At 41.3% G+C, this 7,686-nt stretch overlaps 1 non-coding gene across 1 annotated transcript; it reads left to right on the forward strand.

The window, feature by feature from the left end:
• The first annotated feature begins 396 nt into the window (after positions 1–396).
• LOC118482565 lies at positions 397–503 on the forward strand. The gene has a single exon (XR_004868597.1). It is a non-coding gene; the product is annotated as a small nucleolar RNA R71 (small nucleolar RNA).
• The last annotated feature ends 7,183 nt before the right edge of the window (positions 504–7,686 follow it).

Raw genomic sequence — 7,686 nt, forward strand, 5'->3', positions numbered from 1 at the left:
ACCCGACGGCCTAGGTCTATTATCAATGTAGTTTACCGTTTCCGTTTGATCATCTAATTCTTTCGGACAACTCCAATTTTCATGTGGCCCACCTCAACCTCACAAGCCATAACCGAGACCGTTTTTGCCATTTCTAACTTTTTGATTTTAGAAGAAAGGGCCTCGATTTGAGCTTGTAAAGAAGTGCTCTCGTCAACCTTATGGGCGCCCGAGGCAATAGATTTATTACCTCGGGGAGTGTGCCACTGAAAATTGGTTTGAGCAATTTCCTCAATTTGATTATAAATTTCATTTGGGCAGAGATTACCTAAAAGTCCTCCAGAGCTAGAGTCAAGTGTTTGTCTTGTGTGTGGCAACAATCCATTGTAGAATGTGGATACCTGTTGCCAAACCGCAAGACCGTGATGAGGACACTTTCTTAGTAGCTCCTTGAACCTTTCCTAAGTTTCATATAAGGATTCCCCATCTTCTTGTGAGTATGTATTAATTTCAGTCATTAGTTTAGCCGTTTTAGCAGGAGGGAAATACTTATATAAAAACTTTTGGGCTAGTTCATCCCAGGTGTTTACCGAGCCAACTGGGAGGGCATTGAGTCAAGCCGTAGCTCGGTCTTTTAACGAAAATGGAAACATTCGAAGGCGGATGGCGTCGTTTGATGCTCCGTTGATCCGAAAGGTATCACATATTTCCAGAAAGTTTGTAATATGCAAATGGGGATCTTCATCCTCAAGCCTGTGAAAGGTTGCGGAATTTTGGAGCATTTGGATCAAATGCACCCGAAGTTCGAAGTTGTTGGCATCGACATTTGATGCATTGATAGCAGCGCCAAGATTACCTACGGTGGGCCGTAGGTAATCCATGAGGGTACGTTGGTCTTTTATGTCTCTGCTGGTTTTTAGCTTTACGTCTTTTTCTTAGAAAGCGTTCGGGTTCGTCTAGAGGCTCTTTTATGTCTCTGCTGGAACTGGAGCTCATACACTATGTAGAGAGTTCAGGTGTGGTGCGTGGGTCCCAAGTCCTGCAATTGGTCGACAGGTTGTCAATAAGCGGTTCTTAACTGTCACCTTGTTAAGTTCTCGATAATCAGTACACATACGAAAAGGCTTATCTTTGCGGATATAACTGGGGCTCCCCAAAGCGAAAAAAAAGGTCCGATAAAACTCCTGTCCAATAGTTCCTGAAGTTGATTAGACAATTCTTGCAACCCTCCTGGTGCAAGACGGTAAGAGTACGAGTAATCAGGGCTGCCTCTGGTCGTGAGATCAATCTGAGACTCTACTTAATAAGTTGTGGAAGTAAACCTGGAAGTTCCCCAAGTAGTACGCTGAGTGGAATCACGAACAATTGGTGGATCCTCGATCCTCTTTCCTTAGCCCAAACATTAGTAACGGTTGCCAACATAGCGGGGTAGTCCCTCCGTAGACTCTCCTGGCTTTTATTGCCGAAATGATACTAACCTTTATACCACACTGATGCTTTAGGACAAACGACGATTCGCCACTAGAGAGAGATACGCAAAATTTTCTTCTCACGGGGTAAATCTGCGCGGTATCTGAATAACCAATCTACACTGACTATTGCATCGAAACTATCAGGAATGGCAGAAGGAAGGTCGATGTCGAACACTTGTCCCACAAGGGCGAGTTTGCATTCCAGCGAACATATGAGATTTCAGTTGTCTGGCCATCAGTCGATTCCGTAACAGGTTGGTTCCAAAAATCATCAGGGTTTAACAGAACAGGAACGATGCGTTTAGTTACCAAGAACGTGCAGGCCACCATGTTGCTATAATCCTGGCGTCCCCCACGCCAACCCTAAATGCCCTTCATGTGTACCACATCCAGTGTTGTTGCTACTGCTACTAGAATTCCCAAAACTGTCATTGCTCCCTGGGTTGTTGGCGTCTTGCCTTAACATCGGTCATTCCCTGTTGAAGCCACCATCATTTCCATACCGAAAGTCATGATTTGTGAGTACCTTGTTGTCACCGTGACTGTTACTTCTAATGTCGTTGCTCGAAATGGAGTCCTGCGATCATTCACCAACAATGTCCATCCTTTCACATTCCGTGCCACGTTCTAAGGCGCTACTCATTGTGCTGGCAGTTACACATTCCACATCATGGTCGTCCAATTAACGAAGTCGGTAAAGCACTACGCTTATCCTCTTAACCATCGTTCTTGCATGTTGGTCGAGTAATACACAATACGTTGCTAGGGTGTTGTAGAAACGATCGCACTTACGGAATCTAAGGCGTCAATTCACAGGGTTCCAACCAATGAAAAGGAGTGAGAAGGTATCGACCAATCATTCGACGCTGCAACATCCAACTCAGGGATGTTCTTACAAGCACCTAACATTCTACACAGTTCGCTAAGCGTTCAGATGGGTGTTTAGGTAATACTCGATAGCATCAAGGTTCGAAAGGATTCAGAGAGAGGTGAAAAGGTCACATTCGAGTAGGAGATGATCACTGTTATAACTCCTATAAATTTGTTACATTTCACACTAATCAAATAACAGAGCGGAACCCCTTCTTCACTTGTTAAACCTCACTGGGACTCACATGCACCCCATATTATTATTATGTGTGCACCCACAATAATATTGTGATTTGCACGCTCATCTCAGCTCCACCTAACTCATGTCGAATGGTTCCTCAAACTCGTGTAGCAAAAAAAGAGCATCACAAAATGTAAGTCACGAATGTTTAGGGAAATACCACTCTATCAGTCACATAACACATGCAAGTAATACGTGAATTCATACTGTTGAGCTAATCACATGCAATACCATATGTAAGTGTTCACTAGTTACGTAGTACAATGAGTATACGAGAGACGAACCTTGCAATCTGGAGCTGAGTGTCATGATCGATTTTCGAAGTTATTCGGTTATAGTCTGGTTTTATAAAAACGTTTTAAAACCTAGTTCACTATAACCAGTGGCTCTGATACCAAACTGTCACACCTAGGGAATGTCCCTGTTAGGCGTGCGACAGACCAACAACGAGCCACTAATTACATTGAACGCGTACAAGTTTCAAAATAAAATCCTTAATTATTAATTAAATACCATCAACAAGTTTAAACGAAAACCAAAGTATTCAGCGGAAGCAAAATTAAATTGTTTCAAAATCAAAGTATAATATCAAGAATTCAATAACATAAATCCAACCAGTCGACCCATGACCGCTCCAGCTACTCCACACAGCAAGTTCCAATGCAAGACATCTAACGACCTACAAGCATGCAAACAAGTGTGTCAGACGACGCTGGTGAGTTCAAAGTTTTGTTAACGAGTTTAGTTACCAGATGTATGTATAAAACAGTTTAGCAAGTTGATTTGATGTTGTCATTAACTCGATTACCGAAATGGCTACAAGATGTGATTGCCCAACCCCAATGTCTCTATCAAAACATTGGACATGCTTTAAGGAAATTAGTTCACGCCCGTCCTCCCCGGTATGGTATGAGGGTGCCAAACCTAATAGCGCTATCAACTAATAACCTCGTTGCCTCCCCGGCAACTGTCGGTAGATGTAAGGGGTCTTATATGATAGAAACTGAGTAATAATAACAAACATCCCAATAAACTAGCGTTCCTCCCCGGAACGTTACCCGATATCCCTACCCGGGATGCATGCTTGGAAAAAGAGCAGTGAACTCACCTTTGATTTGCTCGGTAAGATTATTTTCTTGTTTAGTAATTGCTCAAACGTGTCCTATCATGATTTACCATTCACAATCAGTTCTACATTCCCGTTGTACCACGTATGTTATCACACAATACCCATGTTACGTTCATGAAACATTCACATCTTTTATGCAAGATATACAGTTAACTACATCACACATGATCCGAATTAACACAGTTGATCCCGTCCCTATTGTTATTACCACTAATAACTAGAAGCCCACTCTATCGCACCACACATGTAACATCTTTGTAACAATTAACACATAACCACAAAGTAAACATTTGAGTTTCATAAATATCACATAGCCGATAGTTAATTCACGTGTACACTTCACATTACAAGTTCACACTTCATCACACAAAGCAAACAACCCCCAACAGTTTAACCCAACCGTTCAGGCCCAATATTAAATCAGTTTCTACACAATCCACTAACTAACAACTTATGTATAATACAAAAAGTGCAACCCAATACTAACCTGTGTTACACCCAAACCCCCATTCCAACTTATAAACTGCTCTCCCAATGCCCGGCCCAACAATGTGTAAAGCCCAACATCAGTTCTTGCTATATGGGCGGCCCACTAGGCAATGTTTAGCAGACTTTTCCATTTGATCTAAAAGAGATATATGCATGATAATTGTTGGTGCACAATGTCTAAAGCCTGCGTCTTTGTAATGCTAGTTTAATGTATATGGTCTAGATAGGTTATTTTGTAAAAGTTCAGGGGGTCTATATGTAATTTTATGAAAGTTTGTATGTTGGACCGCTTTTGTGACATATGTCCACAAAAGCGGACCAGGTTTGTAGTCTGGATCGCTCTTGTGGACATGTCACATGAGCGGACCAAGACCTCTATAAATACCCCTGATGTTCACTTCATTTGTAACGTTGTCTTGTACTCTACGTCGAACTGCTGACCGTGTGGCAATCGTTATCAAGTGAAGAAAAAGTGTTTAAAGTGTGAATTCATCTGTTTCTACTCCTTTCTGTTACGTTTATCTTTGTATCATGCTGAAAATGTGTTTCCGCCACATTTTCAGTAAGCACTAGCTCTGATTGACTCATTCGTGTGGTCAAAACTGATCCTACAATTGGTATCAGAGCCAGTTGCGAGTTAGTTGCTAGATATGAAGTGGTTTTCACGGACTTTTGTCGATCTGGACTGATTTAGCGGTGGAAATGGACTGAGATTTGGACAGTAGGTTTGAAACACAGTAATAACAAACCCTTGAAAGTTTCGGATCTAAATTCGGCCAAAAAGTGACCTAAAATCCCACGTGAAAGTAGGCTCGCTCTGACGTCATCACTGAATCGCTTTTATGGATCGCTCCAAAGTATAGTTTATGCTGGATCGCTCGTAATTTTTAGTTCTGAATCGCTCGAAATGACTATTTTGGGTGCTGGTTCGCTCATCTGGTCCGCCTGAACGACAGTTTTCTGGTCCGCTCTTTGTGCATTTTCAGGACCGCTCCAAGTGAAACTCTGGTCCGCTCTTTGTGCATTTTCAGGACCGCTCCAAGGACAAATCTCTGGTTCACTTTTTGTGAACTTTCTAGTTCGCTTATTGTTCAGTGGTTGGTCCGCTTATTCAGCATTTGTGGTTCGCTTATACAGACTGTTTAAAACATTTTTCTGTTACGACTGAAAATGGAAAGTCAGGATTTCTATAACATGTTTTCGGGAGTGGGTGCGACTCAAAGCCAAGCAAGTATTATGCAAAATGTCAGTCTAGAAAACGAACTTGGAACGATGCAGAAGCCTCCGAAACTGATGAGTTTGGATGAATATTCAGGATGGTCTGGGAGGTTCAAAAATTGGGTGCAGGCAAATCACTTAGAGAGTTGGATAAAAATCGAAAGAGAGTATGTTCCTCCAGTAGACGGGCTGAATATAAAAAAGACAATTGCCAGTCTGACAGATGCAGAGCAGGTCGAATTCAAAGCTGAGAAAAAGATGGTCAGCATCTTACAACAAGCGATAAAAGAAGATATTTTAGTGTTACTACAGCACAAGGATAGTTCACAGTCAATATGGCAAGCATTAGAAAAAAAAATTCAACGGCAGCGCGTCAATGATTAAAAGTAAAAAGGCATTGTTAAAGAAAGAGTTTGACATCTTCACAGGGATTAAGGGTGAATCAACGAAGCAGCTTATCGAGAGGTACTGTCATCTGGTGTTAGAGAGGAGAAGGTTGGACATCGAGAAGACACATGAGGAGTGGATAGACAAATTGTGCGATGCACTTCCCTATGAGGAATGGGGAACGTACTTGATGATGTTGAAAAACAGTTCGGATTTCGTGAATTATAGTTTGAGTGTGTTCATAGAGAAAATTGAAGCTCATGAGTTGGAATTGGTGAAAATCAAGAAGATGAATTCAGCGAATATGCCACAGGATGTATCTTTGTATTACAAGAGTAGTCCGGTAGTATCGAATGTTCAGATTCCGAAAATTCAAACTGGTTTTAGCGCAGACAACACTTCATCTGTTGCTCCAAATGCCTATCAGTCAAGTCAATCGACTCCTTTTGCCAATTACGAGCTGAATGTTAAAGTCTCAGATCAAAATTCTCCTCAAAGCTCTACTGGGTCAAATCAACAGAAAGTGGTGTCCGGAGTGCAGTGTAACATTGCAATTAACATCAAGAATGGAAATGAAATCACTGAAAATGCAGCTAAGCAGCACATCGCGTTATTGGGTTCAGTTCTGGAAGCATATGAAGGGTTGATTGCTGGTAGGATCGGAAATCCTGATATGACTAAAGAGGATTACGATCAGATCGATCCGGAAGTTCTGGAATTGATAGATATTAAGTGGTGTATGGCAAGTTTAGTTCGAAGAGCTCAACGATTTATGGAAATCACTGGTAGAAACAGTTTGTCGGGTCCAGAGACCTCAGATCGAGAACAAACCTGAGAAGGCGTTGATCGTAAACCAAGATGATGAGAAGGTTGCGTCTGGTTTTAGTTGGGACAAGTATATTCCAGGAAAAGACGATCAAGCGATGATGGCTGAAGTTGTAGAGATTACCGAGACGGGTGCTGAGTCAGAAGTTTTCGAGAAGGTAGTTACAGAGAATGTTAGTGAAGAAGTTTCTGAAAATGATGTTGAGTCTGGTTTTGAAGAAGTTGAGGAAACAGTTACTGAAGCTGTTGAGTCTGTTTCTGAGATCGTGGTTGAAGAGGTTATTGAAGTTGTTGATCAGGAGGTTCCGGAGGTCGTTAAAGATGTTTCTATGGAAGATTCTGCAAAAGCTGAGGAATCTGTATCTGATGTTCTTAGTTTTCAATCTCGACGGGAGGAATTTGTCTATACTATGAAATCAATTTTACCTCCTAACGTCTTTTGTTCTTTTGCAGATTATTTTGAAGATCCAAGAACCGGAACGTGCCCGAGATTCGAAGCAGAGAAAGAAGAAGTCGAGGAGATGATTGATGTGTCGAAGGAAATGACTGAAGAAGCTCTAAAGGAGATTGAAGATAAAGCACTGATGAGCAAATTAAAAGAGGTAGATTCAGACATTCAGGAGTCAGTCGATAAAGTGTCAGGTCTAGGAGAGGAATCTGGAGTCTTAGAAGTCAACATGGTCAAGTCGTCTGAGTTGGAGTCAAATCCTGTTGGTAAAATTGTTTGTGAGAATGAGATTATAGTAGAAAAAGTTTCAATCTCTGATACACCGTGTCAACGTTGTTCACAACCATGCACGGAGTGTCTTGAAAAAGACACCATGTATCAGGAACCGAAACAACATGCAGATCTGATGAAGTTTGACTTAGGGCAAGTAAAAGAGGCGTACGACACATTGTCTAGGTCAATTAAAATGATCCAAAAAGAAAGTCTTGAAAACGATAAAGCAACCAAGCTGGCACAATCAACTTTATTTGACAAACAAAGAGAAGTAAATTTTCATTTAGACACAATCGCATCTTTGAGAAAAGAGATTGAGTTGACTAAAATTGAAAATGATAGAATTGATCAGAAA

This window comes from Helianthus annuus, chromosome 9, assembly GCF_002127325.2.
Source record: "Helianthus annuus cultivar XRQ/B chromosome 9, HanXRQr2.0-SUNRISE, whole genome shotgun sequence".
NCBI classification, from domain to species: Eukaryota; Viridiplantae; Streptophyta; class Magnoliopsida; order Asterales; family Asteraceae; genus Helianthus; species Helianthus annuus.